Source organism: Drosophila subpulchrella, unplaced genomic scaffold (genome assembly GCF_014743375.2).
Source record: "Drosophila subpulchrella strain 33 F10 #4 breed RU33 unplaced genomic scaffold, RU_Dsub_v1.1 Primary Assembly Seq81, whole genome shotgun sequence".
NCBI lineage: Eukaryota > Metazoa > Arthropoda > Insecta > Diptera > Drosophilidae > Drosophila > Drosophila subpulchrella.
In genome coordinates, this window is record NW_023665716.1 from 250,197 (window position 1) to 272,087 (window position 21,891).

Here is a 21,891-nt window from a genome sequence, read left to right on the forward strand (position 1 = left end):
TGGGCCTCCAAAATACTTTTGGAATTTTAGGTTTGAGGCAAAACATAGGGAGTCTAAAATTTAATCGCGAAATGTTATGTGCCGAAAAAATATTTCATATTCCCTTAGCATGAAAGCTGCATTAAAATTTACTACGTTCTTGGAGGAAAACGCAAATGGCTTTCCACATAATTTTGAATTAAAAAGAAAAACCTTTCTTGACATAAAATCATCCGAATATTTCTATATACTGAATAATTCTAAAAATAATTTTCAAAATTTTTTCATTAAACATTTGGAATATAAAGGTCTTACATATAAGGAAGGATTCTTTTTAACTCTTAGAAAAGATGAACAACATTTAAACTTACATAAATTAAAACACATTTTAATTACAATTAATAAGGAAATATTTGTCTTAAGTGAGCGATATAAATTATTAGAATTTAATGAACATTATCAATCATTTAAAGTCGGCGAAAAAGACACGGATTTAGAATTAAATAAAATCGATGAATTTACTGGCCCGCCTATCCACGTGCACCTGGTCGACGGCAGCCAATTTATTAGATTAAAAATATTATAAAATAAACATATAACCTCAATAAAAAAACAAATTTTTATTAAAAAAAAAAATGCTAAGAAATTATTGGTCTTTTTTTGGGTGTGAAATCAACAATTTATTCGTTTCAGATTGATACTAAAATCGTATCAACTTGACCCTAAAAATGGCCCTTTTATACCCCGAATGAGTATCAAATTACTGCGAAATATTGTCAATGTGACCACATATTCTTACTAAAAAATGCCAATGCGTAGTGTCCTTTTGACACCAAAAAGTGTCAAATTGATATTTTCGAAAATATCAAAATGACACCAAAATAGTGTCAATTAGATGTGCTTCGTATCAGAGATTTTTTGACACTCAATAATATCACATTGACACCTAAATAATGGCATATTGATGAACATTTTTTTTTGGTTGTGGTATTGCTTAACTCAGTTCTATTACTAAACTTTTCGAAAAAGTTATAACCTACCAGTTGCAGCATCATTGCCGGTCTATTATTTCACCTTGTCAACATGGCTTCACTAGATGTCGCTTTACTTTAGGTCTTTAATTACTAGAGGTTTTCTCAACACATACACACACACACATCATCAAACTGATGTGATTTATACCGATTTATCTAAAGTTTTTGATTCAGTGAAATATAGGCTTCTTATTTATAAATTGTCCCTTTTAGGTTTTCCTCCCAACCTACTAGAGAGGATATTTTCCTACCTTTCTAATAGAACTCAAATGGTTTGTTTTTAATTATACATTTTTCAAAATTATTAATTTTACTTCTGGAGTGCCAGAGGGTAGCCACCCGCGACCTTTACTTTTTGGCTTAATGATTAATGATCTATCTACCTTATGTCATAAAAAATTCAACTGTATAAATGTATGCAGATGATGTCAGCTATGCTTGTCCATGTGTTTACCTAATTCATATAATGACCTTCAATTAGATCTTGATTGTTTGTATACTTGGTGCATAATTAACATGTTAAATTTGAACTATTCTAAATGTAACTTTATGACCTTTTATCGTTTTAATCCATCTCTGTATCCGTATTCTATCGGAAATAAGGCCCTTAAACGTATTTTTTCATAATTTTTGTTTTAAATACCATATATCTACTATAGCTAATAAAGCCACACCAAAAAAAAATCTTCGAGTGTCAATTTGATAAGTGTGGGTGAAAATGACACTACACCTAGGATCAAATTTTTGGGATCAATTTGATCATAAGTGAGTGTCAAAAAAAGTGAGTGTATAAAAAATCTTTTTTGATCCTAATTAGTGTCATTTTGACCAAATCCAGGGTCTCGTCGATACCAATAATTGTATTTCTGTTTTCGAAATTCGAACTGCGCCTATCGTGCAAGCAAGCGCAGTTATCGATAAATCATTGTGAGCTCGACATTGCGTAAAAGAGACAAATATTTCAGTGCAAGGTGCTAGTGCTTATTGAATCAGGTAAGTACATTCCTAATAATATAATATGTAATATGTAATGTAGTTTGCGGTTACATACATACTTATTTACGCAGGAATGTGTATCTATTCGTTACAGCGATCTTCGAATTCATAGATACACACTGCACATATATATGTATGTAATGTAGGCACTGACGGTGACATCCCTTGCAATTTTTGAATGCAATTTTTTTTTGTTAATTTAAGTTCAACATGGAGGACGTTTCTATCCAGAGGCTGCTTGTATTTGTATTCGATGACTATTAATAACAATTTTTTTTAGTTGCTTATGTAAGCATGTAAGCACTGACGGTGACATCGCTTGCAATTTTTGAATGTAATATTTTTTCAGCTCATTTAAGTTCACTATGGAGGACCAAAAATGCAGATGGCCCGCCTATCCACGTATGTACACCTGTTCGACGGCAGCAAATTTATAAAATTAAAAATATACATATAACTTCAATAAAAAAGCCAAATTTGTATTAAAAAAAATGATAAATAAATTATTGGTCTTTTTTTGGGAGTGAAATCAACAATTTATTCGTTTCATATTGATACTAAAATCGTATCAAGTTGACCCTAAAAATGGTCCGAATGAGTATCAAATTACTGCGAAATATTGTCAATGTGACCACATATTCTTACTAAAAAATGCCAATGCGTAGTGCCCTTTTGACACCAAAAAGTATCAAATTTATATTTTCGAAAATATCAAAATGACACCAAAATAGTGTCAATTGAATGTGCTTCGTATCAGAGGTTTTTTGGCACTCAATAGTATCACATTGACACCTAAATAATGGCATATTGATGACGATTTTTTTTTGGGTGCAGAAGTCTCCTTGCGTTTATGGAGCGTTTCTCTTGTTCGTCCGTCTATGGAATATTGCTCGTGTATATGGTCACCTCAAATTAGCTCTTACCAAAATATGCTAGAGTCCGTTCAAAAACAATTCCTTTTATTTGCTTTTAGAGGATTAAACTGGGACACAGGATGTCGATTGCCCTCTTATCATGCGAGATTGCGCCTGCTGGACTTACCAACCCTGAACCATTGTAGAATGTGTAATGGAGTTATGTTTTTGCATAAACTAATTAATGGTGATGTCGACTCTCCTTTCCTTCTTAGTTCCCTCAACTGAAATGTACCCTGTAGAACAGTTCGTCGTTTTCGTCCGTTGTCCCTGCCAATATGTAGATCCAATTAAGTGTTCTTTGTGACGATTATAATGCACTGTGTCACGTCTTACTGTTTGATAGCCCTAATGCAACTAATTATATATACAAGGGTGGTCAAAAGTATTTTCACAAAAAAAAAGTTAAATATATTCATAATTTGAACTTACATCTTGTTAACTTTGGCATCAATGGAAAGGTAATTTAAATGCCGTTTGAATGATACAATACATTTCTTAACACATTCAGTACTTATTGAAAAGGACGAATTTGTGTGAAAATGTCCTTTTTGATCTTTTTTTCTCGACTTGAAAACTTAAATTTTTTGATGCAAAAAGTTTCTTCAAACAAAAATAATAGTAACTGCAAAAAGAATTTTTCAAAAATCATTTTGCTTATATTTTTTATGATTTTTTAAAGGTGACACTGTCGGAAAAAATTTGTATGAAAAAGAGAAAAATATGCCTAAAATGCATGTTTCTAAGCATTTTCAAAAAATCATAAAAAATATAAGCAAAATGATTTTTGAAAAATTCTTTTTGCAGTTACTATTATTTTTGTTTGAAGAAACTTTTTGCATCAAAAAATTTAAGTTTTCAAACCAAATCGGTTTAGGGCTCCGCACGTAAAAAGCATTTCTTAGTGTCGTAAGGGCCACTTGTTTGTACTGACCATAGTGCATCAACGTAGAAGATATAAAAATGAAAAAATTGTAAAGCCCACGATCACCTAAAATATTAGGTATTAGTGTTCGATTTGCGACATGCCAAACTTTTGTCCATTTGGGAAACCGTAACCCATGATCGTCCTTTTAAAGTGTCAATAAATAAGGGGTGATTGATTACAGGGTAAAGTTTTGCCTTGGGCCTTGGGACCTAAAATGCCCAAAAATGGTCTAGTGTTTAGGATTTAATGACCTATAATTATACCCGTTACTCGTAGAGTAAAAGGGTATACTAGATTAACAGGCAGAAGGAAGCGTTTCCGACCCCATAAAGTATATATATTCTTGATCAGGATCACTAGCCGAGTCGATCTAGCCATATCCGTCTGTCCGTCTGTCCGCAGATTCCTGAGCTTCTTACGCAGCGCAAGTTTGTTTCAGTAGAGTGCCACGCCCACTCTAACGCCCACAAACCGCCCAAAACTGTGGCTCCTACAGTTTTGATGCTAGAATTAACTGAAATGTGTTGTTCTAATAAATACCTATCGATTGATAAAAAAAAAGTTTGCCACGCCCACTTTTACGCCCACAAACCGCCCACAAACTTCAAAAAATCGTAAGTATGAACGTGGATATCTCGGAAACTATCAAGGATAGAGAATTGGGATCTCAGATTTAGATTCCGTAGCCTTGTGCGCAGCGCAAGTTTGTTACGCAAATATGCCACGCCCACTCTAACGCCCACAAACCGCCCAACCCTGTGGCGCCCACAATTTTCATGCTAGATAAAAAATTTTAACTGAACTGTATTGGTCGCGTCTATACCTATCGATTGACCCAAAAAAAAAATTTGTCACGCCCACTCTAACGCCCATAACGCTTAAATCTGTCTACCGCCGATAGGTGGCGCATTTCAATCTCGCTTTGCTGCTTGCATATCTCCATTTTCCTTTGGTCCCTTTAGCTGAGTAACGGGTATCTGATAGTCGAGGTACTCGACTATAGCGTTCTTCCTTGTTTTAAATCAATAATGGCCTAAAGTGTAAGCAATTTTATGCCTAGATTTTAGGTAATTGGATGACTAACAAGAAAGGACGTTAGCTTCGGCAAGCCGGATTTTTCGACCCTTGCAGCTATAATTAATTAATTAAATTAATAAATTATAATTAATTAAAAATACGAAAAATGATATTCTCAATAGTATAAGATAATATGACAAAAACACCGAAGCTATAATTTGTTTCACATTATTTTCCCACCAATTTTCCGATCGTTCCTATGGCAGCTATATGATACAGTCGTCCGGTTTTGATAAAAATCAATTCGAAATTCAGAACTAATTAAAAAATGTTATTTCCAGCCGTTGGAGGTTATATGTTAAAAAACACCAAGGATATAATTTTTAAAATTTTTTTTTTCGATATTTCCTATGGGAGCTAAAAGATATAGTTCTCCGATCCGGCTGGTTCCGTCTTATATACTACCTGAAAAAAGAAGACTTTTGGGAAAGTTTCAGCTCTAAATAGCCGATAGCCTTAAAACTGAGAGACTAGTTTGCGTAGAAACGGACGGGCAGACGCCTAGATCGACTCGTCTAGTGATGCTAATCAAGAATATACATATATACTTCATGGGGTCGGAAACGTCTCCTTCACTGCGTTGCAAACTTCTCACTGAAATCATAACTCCCTGTGCAAGGTTATAAAAATTGTACAAGTATATATATAGGACAAACATTTTTGTTGGAACTTACAAAAGCATTTTGGAAATTTTGTATACATATTTTTTAAAGCTTTCGACTTACTGTGGCCATAGCGGGTACCCGAACCGGGGTCCTCTCACATCAGAGCCTTACCCATTGGGCCATCGCACCATGTTACGCATGAGCGTGCAAGCTCTCGCGCGAAAGACTTGGTTCCCACCGTGGACAAAATAAAAATTGTTTCTTTAGGGAGATGAATATCCAACTAAAATAAATAAATTGTATAAATATCATGAGTAAGCACTTAACATTCTTTTTAAAAATACCCAATTTTTTGGGTATATATTGACAAATATTTTTATTTTTGAATAGTTGCTCAAATAATTATAAGCAATACAAATATTATTTGGTTAGGTCCAACATCAATGTATAACAGACATATTAAGCTTTAAAGGTTTTTAGCTGTCAAATATTGAACGGTAGAATGCAATATTTTAAAGGCCCACGATGACCGAAAATATTAGGCCATTCGTAATCTAAAAAGTATGGCAAAAAGTAGAAATATAGACATTTTTAGGCAGTGGATGACCTAAAAATAATCGTTTAGTCCATTTTATTATTTATTTATTATGAGGTAACGAAATTCAATTAACTCGCTTAATTGAAACTTTGGGAAGGTAGCTTACTCATAGTTTGCGTTGCCGCAGCATCAATTTGATGGCCTGCACTTCCAACTGCATTTAATTTGCCAGTAATTACGAAGGACTGAAGCCTAATATCACACGTATTTATGTTTTGTAAGCTGTAGTCGGTCTTACCAAAGATAATATGGACTACAAGATGATGAAGATCACCGTTCTTAAATTATCAACATCGTTCATTACTTGAAAAGTTCGTTCGGTGGTTCATCTGCTAGAGCATCCTTTTTTGAAACATGGTAGCACCGGTCGCCCGCTAACAGACCGTTATATAATACTTTACTTTTGACTTGCTCATATCCTTGCTACTTAAACCATGTAAATTTTAAAACATTCCTCATTTGCACACCACCATAGAGAGGTAGAGGTTTTGTCTCGTTTTTTGTGGTTTCCCCAAGGACCTATTCAACAATGCAAATCTATTTGCTTTAACATTTGTATGTTTTTGTTTAAATTAATTATTTCATTAATTAGACCCGTTACTCGTAAAATAAAAGGGTATACTAGTATGTAACAGGTAGAAGGATGCGTTTCCGACCCCACAAAGTATATATATTCTTGACCAGGATCCGTCTGTCCGTCCGTATTAACGCTGTGATCTCGGACACTACATAAGCTAGAAAGTTGGGATTAGGCATGCAGACCCTAGAGATTATAAAGCAGCGCAAATTAATTTCAGCAATGTGCCACGCCCAATCTAAAGCCCACAAGCCGCCCAAAACTGTGGCTCCCACAGCTTAAGTGCTAAAATCACTTTATCGTCAATACCCACTCTAACGCCCACACCCAAGAAAATATCGTCATCAATATGCCCTATTAAGGTGTCAATTGAGTGTAAAAAAATTTTTGATACGAAGAACATCAAATTGACCCTAATATAGGATCACTTTGACAATTAAAAAAGTTTTCAACGCTATTTTTTTATTTTTGAAATCTGAAAACTTTTTAAATACGACTTTATTATTAAGGAAATGTTAGATATTATTCTTAAAAATCTTACAGCGTACTCTGCATCGGCGCGTTCTTGAACCGGGGACCTTTCGCATCAGAGACAGACACCTTACCCATTGGTCTTTCGCACAACGTTTCCCGCGGGTGTTTGTTCAAGTGCCATGATAACCGATACTTGAGCGCAGTTCGAAACTCAAGCCATCAAAAAAAGCTTTTATCGGTATCAAAGTATCCACGGTTGTTGTCAAATTGTCAATGTAGTGTACTTTTGATACTTATGTAGGATTAAATTGATCCCAATATCTTCATCCTAGGTGTATTATCATTTTCACCGGTCAAATTTTATGAACGAGCGATCATGAATTGTCAACAAACGGGCTTACGCCCTATTTGACCCCGGCTGGGCTTAATTATACCCGTTACTCGTAGAGTAAAAGGGTATACTAGATTCGTCGGAAAGTATGTAACAGGCAGAAGGAAGCGTTTCCGACCCCATAAAGTATATATATTCTTGATCAGGATCACTAGCCGAGTCGATCTAGCCATGTCCGTCTGTCCGTCTGTCCGTCTGTCCGTATGAACGCTGAGATCTCGGAAACTATAAGAGCTACAATACTGAGATTAGGCATGCAGATTCCTGAGATTCCTGCGCAGCGCAAGTTTGTTTCAGAAGAGTGCCACGCCCACTCTAACGCCCACAAACCGCCCAAAACTGTGGCTCCTACAGTTTTGATGCTAGAACAAAAATTTTAACTGAAATTTATTGTTCTCATCAATACCTACCGATTGACCCAAAAAAAAAGTTTGCCACGCCCACTTTAACGCCCACAAACCGCCCACAAACTTCAAAAAATCGTAAATATGAACGCGGATATCCCGGAAAATATCAAAGATAGAGAAACGGGATTTCAGATTTAGATTCCGTGGGCTTAAGCGCAGCGCAAGTATGTTACGCGAATATGCCACGCCCACTCCAACGCCCACAAACCGCCCAAATCTGTGGCGCCCACAATTTTCATGCTAGACAAAAAATTTTAACTGAAATGTATTGGTCTCGTCAATACCTATCGATTGACTAAAAAAAAAGTTTGCCACGCCCACTCTAACGCCCACAACGCTTAAGTCTGTATACCGCCGGTAGGTGGCGCATTTGCTGCTTGCATATCTCCACTTTCCTTTGGTCCCTTAAGCTGAGTAACGGGTATCTGATAGTCGAGGTACTCGACTATAGCGTTCTTCCTTGTTTTTGAATGTATCGAACGGACTTTTATCTGAGTGTAAAACTTTGTATCTCTAACGCTTATTAATGATCCATCTTACGACAACGGGTAAAGTTAACATCGTTTCTGTTATATACATTTGCCCTTGGTACAAAATTGGGAACAAAACACTGAAAATATTCGTCTTTTTACCCTATAAATGCATATAAATAATATGTTCAGAATAACACAGAATAAGAAACTAAGGCCAAGTGTCGAGCACTTGCACGGACTGCGGAATGGCTTTGATGGCTGCAAATTGCTGAGCCCGCAGGCTGATGCAGTGAGTGTGCCAGTGTTTTGTCAGACTGCCCGTGACGTGTCGGGGAACTTCAACTAATGTGCGCTCGGCTAATTACAGGACGGGCAAACATGCGGAATTAGCCGCGACATGCAATAATTCAATTGCACGGCGTTGGAGAATGCAGTGGCAGTCATTGGGCTGAAAAATTTGCATTCAGCCGCGCATTAGGACACGCAATTCTGGAGGCCCACAATAATACGACGGTGGTGCAGGGCCCGCTGGCAGGATATATATATGTCTCAAAGGCAAGTTGCGATAAGAGCCATGAAAGTTACCACAAAGCGACGTATTGTTTCCAACAATTCAAGTAAATTTACTTCGCTACTTTGATCTCTCATGGCCCACCGCAACGGCGGATTGCCGGGAAGATACGTTTTTATATAAATCTCACATTTTGAGAGGTAACATACAATGGATTTATCTGCCCAATAAACTTTGATTTTTATGCCCGATACTCGTAGAGTAAAAGGGTGAACTAGATTCGTCGAAAAGTATGTTACAGGCAGAAGAAAGCGTTTCCGACCCCATAAAGAGTATATATTCTTGATCAGCATCACTAGCCGAGTCGATTTAGCCATGTCCGTCTGTCCATCCGTATGAACGCTGAGATCTCGAAAACAATATGAGCTAGGCTATTGGGACTTGGCATGCAGATTTCTAAGCTTCTTGCGTAAGTTTGTTTCAGCAGGGTACCACGCAAACTCTATCGCCCACAAACCGCCCAACACTACGGCTCCAACAGTTTTGATGCTTGAATAAAAATGTTTTTCATGCTAGCAAAAAAATTTTTCTTAAATGCATTAGTATCGTCAATACCTATCGATTGACCCAAAAAAAAGTTTGCCACGCCCACTCTAACGCCCCTAACGCTTAAATCTGTCCACCGCCCACATAACCATATATTGAAATCGCGGGTAGATCACGCATTTCAATCTTGCTTTGCTGCTTGCATATCTCCATTTCCCTTTGGTCCCTTTAGCTGAGTAACGGGTATCTGATATTCGAGGTACTCGACTATAGCGTTCTTCCTTGTTTTTTTTATAGTTTTTTTTATTTTAATATTTTTTTAGCAGTACTTTTTTGACTATTTTTTTTTAAAGATAGATTTTTTATTTTTTTAGTTTGTTTTTAGTTTTTTTATTATTTTAAATTATGTTTTTTTAGCCGAAATGTTTTTTAGATGTACCAATTGGGACTTTAGCAATTAATCGCTCCTATAGATATATTTTTTTTTTGTGTATATTACATATTAAAGGTTTTAAAAAAATATCTAATAACAATAAAAACATGAACACAACAAGGAAGAACGCTATAGTCGAGTACCTCGACTATCAGATACCCGTTACTCAGCTAAAGGGACCAAAGGGAAATGGAGATATGCAAGCAGCAAAGCGAGATTTAAATGCGCCACCTACCGGCGGAAGACGAGATATCCGCGTTCATATTAACGATTTTTTGAAGTTTGTGGGCGGTTTGGGGGCGTTAAAGTGGGCGTGGCAATTTTTTTTGGGTCAATCGATAGGTATTGATAAGAACAATTCATTTCAGTTTAAATTTTTACTCTAGCATCAAAACTGTAGAAGCCACAGTTTTGGGCGGTTTGTGGGCGTTAGAGTGGGCGTGGCACTCTTGTGAAACAAACTTGCGCTGCGTAAGAAGCTCAGGAATCTGCTCGCCAAATCTCAATAGCCTAGCTCTCATAGTTTCCAAGATCTCAGCGTTCATCCGGACAGACAGACGGACAGACGGACATGGCTAGATCGACTCGGCTAGTGATCCTGATCAAGAATATATATACTTTATGGGGAAACGCTTCCTTCTGCCTGTTACATACTTTCCGACGAATCTAGTATACCCTTTTACTCTACGAGTAACGGGTATAATAAGCAATTCACTTTGAATAAAAGCGTAATGTGGACTCGAGAAAACGATTTTTCATTATATTTTGTTGAAGATGGTGAGTGCAAAATGCAAATTTTTGACAAATAGATTAAAGCTTTACTGTTCAAAGATCCCCAGATATTTATTTATTTATGACGAAGTATATTTAGCTTATTGCTCCTTTTACATTTGTCTGGGGAGTCTAGCCACTTACAATGTTTGTACAGCAAAACTCTAATCAATTTATCTAACATTAGCATTTTATGTGAACAGCACTCATGATTTTCATTTATTAAAAATAAAAAACCGATTGCATAAAAAAAAAAGTTGTCCCCAGTCGGAGTTGAACTCCGACCTGCAATTCCCGCGGTTGAGCGACTAGATCCCTGGACTACAGGCCATTGACACCTCAAGTTAGTCAAATGCGAAATTGAGCCCCTATTGCAGCAGACCACACAAAATGATACACCAACACAACCAAAGAGCTTTACACGGACAACGCACACAAGCAAGATCGAAAATCCACATCGAAGATCCACACCAAAAATTTTGCCGTACATTCCGTTGTATGGCTGTTACTCATCTTGTAGTTTATATTATCTTTGCTTCTACGCTGCGCCGACTGCTCTGCTAACGTCAACAGCGATTTAGGCACAAAAAAAAAAAAACAAGGAAGAACGCTATAGTCGAGTACCTCGACTATCAGATACCCGTTACTCAGCTAAAGGGACCAAAGGAAAATGGAGATATGCAAGCAGCAAAGCGAGATTGAAATGCGCCACCTACCGGCGGTAGACAGATTTAAGCATTGTGGGCGTTAGAGTGGGCGTGGCAAAGTTTTTTTTGGATCAATCGATAGGTATTGACAATACCAATACATTTCAGTTAAAATTTTTTATCTAGCGTGAAAATTGTGGGCGCCACAGGTTTGGGCGGTTTGTAGGCGTTCTAGTGGGCGTGGCATATTCGCGTGACAAAATTGCGCTGCGCTTAAGCCTAAGGAATCTAAATTTGAAATCCCATTTCTCTATCTTTGATATTTTCGAAGATATCGGCGTTCATATTTACGATTTTTTGAAGTTTGTGGGGGGTTTGTGGGCGTTCAAGTGGGCGTGGCAAACTTTTTTTGGGTCAATCGATAGGTATTGATGAGAGCAAGACATTTCAGTTAAAATTTTTATTCTAGCATGAAAACTGTAGGAGCCACAGTTTTGGGCAGTTTGTGGGCGTTAGAGTGGGCGTGGCACTCTGCTGAAACAAACTTGCGCTGCGTAAGAAGCTCAGGAATCTGCACGCCTAATCTCAATAGCCTAGCTCTTATAGTTTCCGAGATCTCAGCGTTCATCCGGACGGACAGACAGACGGACAGACGGACATGGCTAGATCGACTCGGCTAGTGATCCTGATCAAGAATATATATACTTTATGGGGTCGGAAACGCTTCCTTCTGCCTGTTACATACTTTCCGACGAATCTAGTATACCCTTTTACTCTACGAGTAACGGGTATAAAAAGCTTTTTGCCTTGAGCCATGTCACCGCGTCCCTACTGCAGAACTGAAGGGGAGCGTCACTTGTTCTTCACTTGTGCAAGAGGCCTTGTCCCACGGGATGCACAAGGTGATTCACAAGTGAAACTTTTTAATTGGAACTGAAGGGTTCCTTCTAGCAGTACGATTGTGGTAGTTGGCTTCGTGCAGGGCCCTTCGCACAGTCATGGGGTGGACTTCCTTCCCAAACTCATTCTTAACCTCTGCGGAAATCTGGGAAGAGGATATTTTCGGATCCACCTTCACTTTTCGGATCACTTGGCTGCGTTCCCGGTCAGTCAAAGTCGGCCGTCCAGATCTGGGTGCGTTCGCCAAGCTGGAAGCTCCCTTAAATCGTTGCACGATGCTTCGATTGGAAAATCGGCTCATTTCCATTATGCTGGCGATTTCGCCATATGATTTCCTTTGTTGTATAGATGCAGGACAATTTTTCTTTGAGCTTCGTTGGATTCCTTGCGCTTATTTTCCATTTTTCAAAAATTCAAAGCAAAATGCATAAAAAAAACGCACCACAGCAAACTTTCTTGGAAATGTAGATCACATGTTATTTAACGGGAGTCCCGTTAAAAAATGCATAAAGAAGTATGACTAGATTCGGCTTAATTATCAAAAATTTTTTAACTCTGCCAAAGCTTTTGTATCACGAAAAAAGTTCCTTTTCATTTAAAATTAAAATATCTTATATAACGTTATAGAAAATAAGAAATTAATAATGCCATTAAATAAAATATCTATTATTCAACCAAATACAAAAAAAAAATTAAATCAAAAAAATGCTACACAAGCCTGAAAATAACATTTAAAGTCAAAAATTGCGGGACTGTATATGTATACGTGTTCTTCTTTCGTCCAAAAAATCAGAAGTGGGATAAAAAGCCAACTTCAAAATGGACAAAGACATTAAATTTGTTAACGCTAGAGTCCACGGGGTCCAAAGCTGAGTTGTGGGCGAAAATGTCCGGCAAAAGATAGAAGCGGAGGAATCCGAAAAAGCCAAGGGCAAACAGGACGAATCTGACGAAATCGATGGAGCCAATGGTGGACAGGACGAATCGGCGATTGTACAAAGGCAGCAGAACATAGTGCAACCAGCGGCGAGCATTTGGCATTTCTAAAAATGTTTGACTCGGAGATGAAAGCAGCAATGGATTTTCTAGGAAAAAATCATCTTCCTGAAAATACATATATTATTTGGCGGTGGACTTGTCGACAGTGCTGGCAAGGGCGACTGTCGCCACAGTGGTGGCAGCGGCAGCGGAAATATGTAACAGGCAGAAGGAAGCATTTCCGACCCCATAAAGTATATATATATTCTTGATCAGGATCACTAGCCGAGTCGATCTAGCCATGTCCGTCTGTCCGTCTGTCCGTCTGTACGTCTGACCGTCTGTCCGTCTGTCCATATGAACGCTGAGATCTCGGAAACTATAAGAGCTACAATACTAGGATTAGGCATGCAGATTTCTGAGATTCCTGCGCAGCGCAAGTTTGTTTCAGCAGAGTGCCACGCCCATTCTAACGCCCACAAGCGGCCCAAAAATGTGGCTCCTACAGTTTTGATGCCAGAATAAAAATCTTAGCTGAAATGTATTGTTCTCATCAATACCTATCGGTTGACCCAAAAAAAGTTTGCCACGCCCACTTTAACGCCCACAAACTTCAATAAATCGTGAATTTAAACACGGATATCTCGGAAACTACCAAAGATAGATAATTGGGATCTCAGATTTAGATTCCGTAGCCTTGTACGCAGCGCAAGTTTGTGACTCGAATACGCCACGCCCACTCTAACGCCCATAAGCCGCCTAAACCTGTGGCACCCACAATTTTAATGCTAGATACAAAATTTTAACTGAAATGTATTGTTCTAGTCAACACCTATCGATTGATCGAAAAAAAAGTTTGCCACGCTCACTCTAACGCGGATAACGCTTAAATCTGCTTACCGGCCACATAACCATATATTGAGATCACGGGTAGGTGGCGCATTTCAATCTCGCTTTGCTGCTTGCATATCTCCATTTCCATTTGGTCCCATTAGCTAAGTAACGGGCATCTGATAGTCGAGGTACTCGACTATAGCGTTCTTCCTTGTTTCTACTTTGACTGAACAAAAAACAATTTTTGTTTGTTTCTTTTAGAAATGGTTATTAATAAATTTCTTATGTCGACGGAGCAGGACCTAAATAACATTGTTCAGCAAAATTTCCTACATGCCAGGGACCGTGTATACAATTGGACAAAGGCTTTATACAAAAAACAAGGAAGAACGCTATAGTCGAGTTCCTCGACTATCAGATACCCGTTACTCAGCTAAATCATAATCGATTTAGCGTCGCTTGTGAACAGATGTGTTTACTTTTGTGCTCTGAGTTTTTGTTTTATTCTGTGATTTTTTGCGAGTGTCTTGTGTTTGTTTTTTTTAACAAAGCATAGCCTAGTAGTTGTGTTAGTGTTCTTGACTAGATCTCCCAGTAAACGGGTATGTGGGTATAGTTATTTTAACATTTCTATTAGATTTGTTTAGTCTCCTAGCGTTGTTAGTGTAATTTTACACTCACTAATCTTGCTAAAACTCTTTTATTCCCACTCTCTCTCCCGCTCTATATTACAACTGTAATTTAAACGCTCTCGGAACCTGCCGAATTTCTGCTGTGCTATTCTCTTATTCTCTCTCTCTTGCTTGCTTTACATTGTAACTGTTCGTGCGTAAAGTTGTCAGAGTCCCACAAGCAACGCTCAGTCGATAGAAGATTTATTCTCTCGTGCTCTCTTACATTTAAATTAATACGCGATCTCTCGCTCTTATTTTTTTCGAGTTTTGTGCCTTTGTGGTTTTGGAATTTGATCCCAGTGCCAAATTTACTTGAGGTATTTTTCATATTCTATTTTATTTTATTTCATCTCCTTTAAATGGCTCTTGTCTGCTGTTAGAAAAATTGTACTCTTTCGTCCTCAACTAAAGACCCTTTTATTTTCTGCTGGCTCTGTGAATCGATGATGCACATTAAATGCGCAGGATTTACTGGCAGAGTAAAAGACTTCATTGATCTTAATTCTGGTCTCATGTGGTCATGTGGATCCTGCAAGGAAATGGTAGTTGAGGTGAGCGGCTTTATGAAGCAGACTCGAGACAGCCTTTTGAATCTCTCAGGTGCTTTTAAACAGCTCAATGAGGGCTTCAATTCCGTTTGTGCCCAATTTAATAATAAACAAGAAAGGAAGTTAGCTTCGGCAAGCCGAAGCTTATATACTCTTGCAGCTATTATTATTAAATTTAAAAACACAAAAAATGATATTCCCAATAGTATAAGATAATATGTCAAAAAACTACGAAGCTATAATTTGTTTCATATTATTTTCCTACCAATTTTCCGATCGTTCCTGTGGCAGCTATATGATATAGTCGTCCGATTTTGATAAAATTAAATTCGAAATTCAGAACTAATTAAAAAATGTTAAAAACACCGAAGCTATAATTTGTTTCATATTATTTTCCTACCAATTTTCCGATCGTTCCTATGGCAGCTATATGACATAGTCGTCCGATTTTGATAAAATTTAATTCGAAATTCAGAACTAATTAAAAAATGTTATTTCCAAGCGTTGGAGGTTATATGTTGAAAAACACCGAAGCTATAATTTTTTTCATATTATTTTTCCACAAATTTTCCGATCGTTCCTATGGCAGCTATATGAAAAAGTCGTCCGATTTCGATAAAATTTAATTTAAAATTCAAAATTATTTAAAAATTGTTATTTCCAAGCTTAGGAGTTTATATGCTAAAAAACACCAAAGATATAATTTCTTTTCATTTTTTTGTCCGGTTATTCCTATGGGAGCTATAAGATATAATTGTCCGATCCGGCTGGTTCCGACTTATATACTACCTGCAAAGACGGACATGGCTAGATCGACTCGTCTAGTCATGCTGATCAAGAATATATATACTTTATGGGGTCGGAAACGTCTCCTTCACTGCGTTGCAAACTTCTGACTGAAATCAATATACCCTCTGCAAGGGTATAAAAATTACTAACTGAGTCGCCTAAACGCAAAAAAGCCAGCTTAGCGGCAGTTAATATGGACACGGTATCCTCCCCAAATCCGATTTTGGTAGCTGCAGCAGTTTCTGTCGACACTGGGGTAAGCGAACCAACTGCGCCTAGGGATACAGCTGATTCAGGTGGAGTCACTGTTTCTCGAAGTCTGGTGGTAAAAAAATCTTCAGTGCCGGCTACGGTGCCGACCGTACCTATAGGTACAGTAGGTACCGATTCTGGCTCTCAGCTTAGTGTGGTTCAATCTGCTGCTGGGGGACGTAAGAAACTGTCAGTTGTTCCGCATAGAAAGCAATTATTTGTTTCTATATTCACCCCAGATACCACATCTGAGGATGTTTTGGAATTTTTACGTGAAAAATTCCCATCCGAGAATATTTCAGTTGAACAATTTCGGTTTTCATACGCTATTTGCACCGCCTGATGTGTTTAAGGTACTACTTTCTGAAAGCTTTTGGCTTAATGATGATTTAGTAATAAAAGAATTTGTTCCCAATAAACCGAGAACAAATAACATCCGAAAAAATTCACTATGATACCCCTAACGAAATTGAATTTGTTAGTGTGAAAGTTTCCTTGCAATCCTTATCTATTTTTGTTACATGTTCCTATATTCCTCCTGGCTCTGATCTAATAATTTATGAGCACCATCTGTCAGCGATAAAATCTGTTCTATCCCTTCTTTCTAACAGAGACCTTTTGATTGTTTTGGGTGACTTTAATCTCCCTGATATTTCTTGGTCTCCTCCTACTGATTCACTTGTCGCTATCTCTTGGACGTTGATGCACTATGGTCAGTACAAACAAGTGGCCCTACGACACCAAGCAAAGCTTGTTACGCGCGGAGCCCATCACCGTTTTGGGCGAGTAAACATAATCGCGGACAAAGAAAAGGACAATGTAACAATAGACAATTAAAAATACAGGTCAATACACGAATAGACAAAATACATCAAGTAAAACTAATTAGTTACTAGGGAGGATAGTATTATTGATTTAAAGATAGGAAGTGAGTCAGTAGTAGATATTAGATGATATAGTCTATTATAATCATTGCAAAGTACTCTAAAAGGTTCATGCATTGCGTAATTAGAGATACAGTGATTTAATACTAAAGGAATATAGTTTCTAGTGAATCTATTTGGCACATTAAAATGCAGGCGACCCAGTAACTCGGGACTCTCTACATCACCATGAATAAGATTTCTAATAAACGTAATACCAAGCATAGTTCTACGGTTAGCTAACGATGGTAAGTTAATTAGAAGTAGTCTACTAGAGTAGGATGGTAGTATTAGGCTTGTATCCCAGTTAAGTCTCCGTAAGGCAAATATTAAGAAGTTTTTTTGCACAGACTCAATCCGGTCTATATGCACCCCATATTGGGGACTCCAAACAGGAGCGCAGTACTCAAGAATTGGTCGGACTAATGAAATAAACAAGGTCTTTGTGACATAGGGATCATCGAATTCCTTCGACCACCTTTTGATAAATGCAAGCACGCCCCTGGCTTTATTTACCATAGTAGTAATGTGATCGGAAAATTTAAGTCTAGGATCCATGTAGACTCCAAGGTCGTCAGCATGCGTTATCCTATCTAACGCACAACCACTCAAAGTATACGTTGAGTAGTGGGGGCTGACACGAAAAAAGGTCATTAGTTTACACTTAGAACCATTTAAATTCAATTCATTATCCATGCACCATGTTTGAAATGCATTTAGATCCGATTGTAAAGCTAAACTTTGTGCGGGGTCATTATATTGCAGGCACAACTTAACGTCATCTGCGTACATAAGAACCCGTGACTTCGTTAAGACTAATGGAAGGTCATTTATAAATAATGTAAACAGGAGCGGACCAAGATGACTTCCTTGTGGTACACCGGAAGTAACTCGGATTAGGGATGACAAAGAGTTTTTAAAAATGACCCTTTGAGTCCTATCATTCAAATAACTTAAAATCCACCTAAGAAGATCACCTGGAAACCCTAAAAGGTCCAATTTCCGGACTAAAATCGGGTGATTTACAGAATCAAACGCCTTACTAAAATCAGTGTAGACCACATCAGTCTGACGATTCTTTCTAAAACCTCCTATAACAAATGAAGTAAACTCCAAAAGGTTGGTTGTCGTCGACCTACGTTTTATAAATCCGTGTTGACAAGAGGAAATAAGGGACCTACAACTGTGTTGTAAATGAGGCGTAATAATGTTCTCAAAGAGCTTCGGTATTGCTGATAGCTTTGAAATACCTCTGTAATTACATGCGTTCAATTTACTCCCTTTTTTATGAAGCGGGATAACAAACGATTCCTTCCATCTGTGTGGGAAATCGGATGTTTCTAAAGACAAAGTAAACAGTTTGTGCAATGGTCTACACAAAGTCTCAGCGCAATACCTAAGCACACATCCAGGGACTCCGTCAGGACCCGGAGAGTAGACTGGTTTGACCCTTTGCAAATCTAAAAGAAGTGAGCTTTTACTTATAACAGGACAACAGATAAAGTTTGATTTAGGAATGACATATGGGTAAGACTGATCTGGAGGACTTGATGTTGAATAGGTGGTTTGAAAAAACTGTGCAAAAAGATCGGCTATGGCTTGATCAGTGCTAGCAGCCGAATTTTCAAATTTAAGTGATGATGGGTAACTAGAAGATTTACGCTTTGTGTTAACAAAATTATAAAACTGTTTTGGATCCAGTGTAAACTGGGTCTTGCAACGAGCTAAATAGTTTTTATAACACTGGGCGTTAAGCACGGTGAAATCAGACCGAGCACTTAAGTATCGGGAAAAGGCAGCTTGTGAACCTGAAGCTCTAAACTTTTTGTAGAGTCTAGACTTTACATTTTTAAGTCGTGCCAGCTCTTTGTTAAACCACGGAGGTTGGTTTGAAATTTTAGGATAATACGTAGGAACGCATGTATCAAAAATTTCGTTTAATATGTTATAAAATATATTAACCGCTTCATTTATATTAGTACTTAAGTACAGATTGGACCAATCCGAGCAAGCTATAAGGCTATTAATGAGTGCAAAGTTCGCTCTACGAAAGCAGGGGATGCGTCTAGCTATTTTTTCAGATACTTCATACACTTTTGTACCCGTGTCAATAGTCAGCTCTAGCGTTGGGTGATAAGGGTCTTCTGGTAAAGTAATTGCAGAGGTTCTAGCTATGCAGACACAATCTGGACTGGAAACAAAGCATAGATCCAGTAATCGTCCTAAGAAATTTAATACATGATTTACTTGAGACAATGAAATATCAAGCAAACCGTCAAGAAAATCATGCTGCGTTGAAGGTAACAATATATTTGAGGTTTCGACGGTGGACCATGTCGCCCTAGGTATATTAAAGTCACCTAAAACTATTAACTGATCCCTATCTGATAGTTTACTTGAAATAAACTGGATAGCGGACAGATGATTCGCATATGTCGGGAATTCCGAAGATGGCGGAATATATGAACATGTTATGTATATAGAAGTACCCGGAAGGGATAGTTTTATACACAGAAATTCAATGTCATTTATTTCGTCGGACGTTATTACTTCAGACGTTAATTCTGAGTCAACTGCAATTAAAACTCCACCTCCACGTCGGGACGGACGATCAAGCCTGTAAGTTGTGTACTTACTTGGAAAAACTTCGGAACTTAGAACTTCCGGTTTTAACCAGGTTTCAGTAAAGACAATAACATGGGAAGACAAGGAAAAACTATCAGTATACAATTTGGTCAACTTACTTTGTAAGCCTCTTGTATTCTGATAATAAAGCTGAAGAAAAGAATCTAGTTTTTTGAGATAGATGAGGATGTAGATGGGGATGGCTCTTTAAAGGGATTTCCAACTTCCTTTGAACGAATTTTCTTTTTTTTAGCTTCGTACTCTTTAACAAAAATGCCAACAGGCCAAAAATTGGCTGAGCACATAGTTGCAAAATGAGCACAGGGAACACCGATCTTAAAAGATGATACTTCCCTAGCATATGGAAAGTTAAATCGTTCAACCTTTAGATCATCAATCTGAACTTTGTTACGGATATAGGCCGTAATGTCCAGGGATGAAAGGTCAGGACTTAGCCGAGAAACAAAAATTTGTTTCCGCTGCGGTACACAGGTGACTGTTTTAGGTACCACACATGTGACAGGTTTTGGTACTACGGCATTTACGGCTGCACTACCAGTTTCATTCGGTACTCCGGACGTTAAGTCAACATGCGGCGTTGGAATTATTAAAGTATTGCTTATAGCAGATTTTTCGGGCGTCTCATGCGGCAAAATCTCGCGTCCTTTGCATTCGGAAACCGAATCTTTTTTAGCTTTCGATCTCAGTACCATTTGTGCGGCGGCTGAGATCGACTGCTGTGCTGCAGACCCCGGATCGCCAGAGAGAGTTACACTAGCGGCTACCGTGGGTTGTCTATCGACCGCGATCTTTTTACGCTTAGGAGAATCGGGCTCAGATAGCATACGGCTAGTGAGCTGCGACTCAAGCGCCACAAGCAGATCCGTATTTTTACGGCTGTTCCGGATTAATTCCGTAACAGTGCTTTTTGTAAGCCGCCTTATAGAGAGTGCCTGGGTTTCATAAGCAATGCATTCATCACAATAGTAGCGCAAGCCACTTCTCATGTCGATTGCATCGCGTACCAGGCCCGAATAGCCAAGGCATTTTGCATGAAAAATATTCTCACACGAATGGCACGGAATGCTCTGTTGTCCAGCCGAAATCAACGACTTGCATTTCTTTAAATTGCAGACAGCCATTATCGCGATATTCCGAACCACAGTGCCAAGAGAATAAAGCTACGCAAGTAAAAGAGAGAGTTAGAGAGCGGGAGAGAATGAGCGGGAGTAAGTAAGCTGGGGGAGCGTAAGTTTTAGATGTTCCAAAAACAAAGTTATAAGCGGGAGTGCGGGAGAGCGGGTAACTACCGTTTAGACACTTACCGCTCCAAACAGCGTTTGGAAGAAAAGAAGAAGGCAATTAGAAAAAAACAATAACAACAAACACTGCACAGAGATTAGACGTGCAAACTAATTTTGTTAATTTAAACACAAAACAATCACTATGCACTCGCGAAGCGAACGGATGTTGTTAGGGACATAAAAAGTTATATAGACGTATGAAAATATGAATTAAACCCCGATGGTTTATGGACAAAAAGAACAAAAATTCGGAGCGCAAGACAAAAACACGACCGTTCGCTGAAAGAGTTTTTCCATATACCCTTATCCGTCCATGATTTTGTAGATGGCCTTTTAGAATTATCGTTACAGCAAGTAAGCTTTATACGGAATTCATTAAATAGACAACTAGATCTTGTGTTTGTTTCAGACCCGTCTGAAATCACGGTATCTAGAATTGACGCTCTTGTTGTACCTGAAGACCGATATCATCCAACATTGGAATTGACAATCTGCCTCCCATGCGTTGATACCCTCTCTCCTTTAGTTCCTCAAACTAAAATGAGATGTTTTCGAAAATGTGACTATAAAAACTTAACGATATGATTTCTCAATATAATTGGACAGACTTGTACAATTGTATGGATATTGAAAGTGCCACTGAACTATTCTATATAGTGTTAAATACTTTTTTTTAATAAATGCGTTCCTGATAGGCTTCCTT

General features: G+C 38.0%; 1 protein-coding gene across 10 annotated transcripts in view; it reads right to left on the bottom strand.

Annotated features, from left to right (window-relative positions):
• The window catches only part of LOC119562649 (zwei Ig domain protein zig-8), a 302,211-nt gene that overhangs the window by 206,924 nt on the left and 73,396 nt on the right, over nucleotides 1-21,891 (bottom strand). For 9 of the 10 annotated variants that reach the window (XM_037875886.1, XM_037875884.1, XM_037875885.1 and 6 more), the window contains exon 2: nucleotides 5,654-5,816. The exons of the other annotated variant lie outside the window; for it this stretch is intronic. The gene's annotated coding sequence lies outside the window, so the exon portion shown is untranslated. The remainder of the gene's footprint in view (nucleotides 1-5,653; nucleotides 5,817-21,891) is intronic. 10 annotated transcript variants of the gene reach the window in all.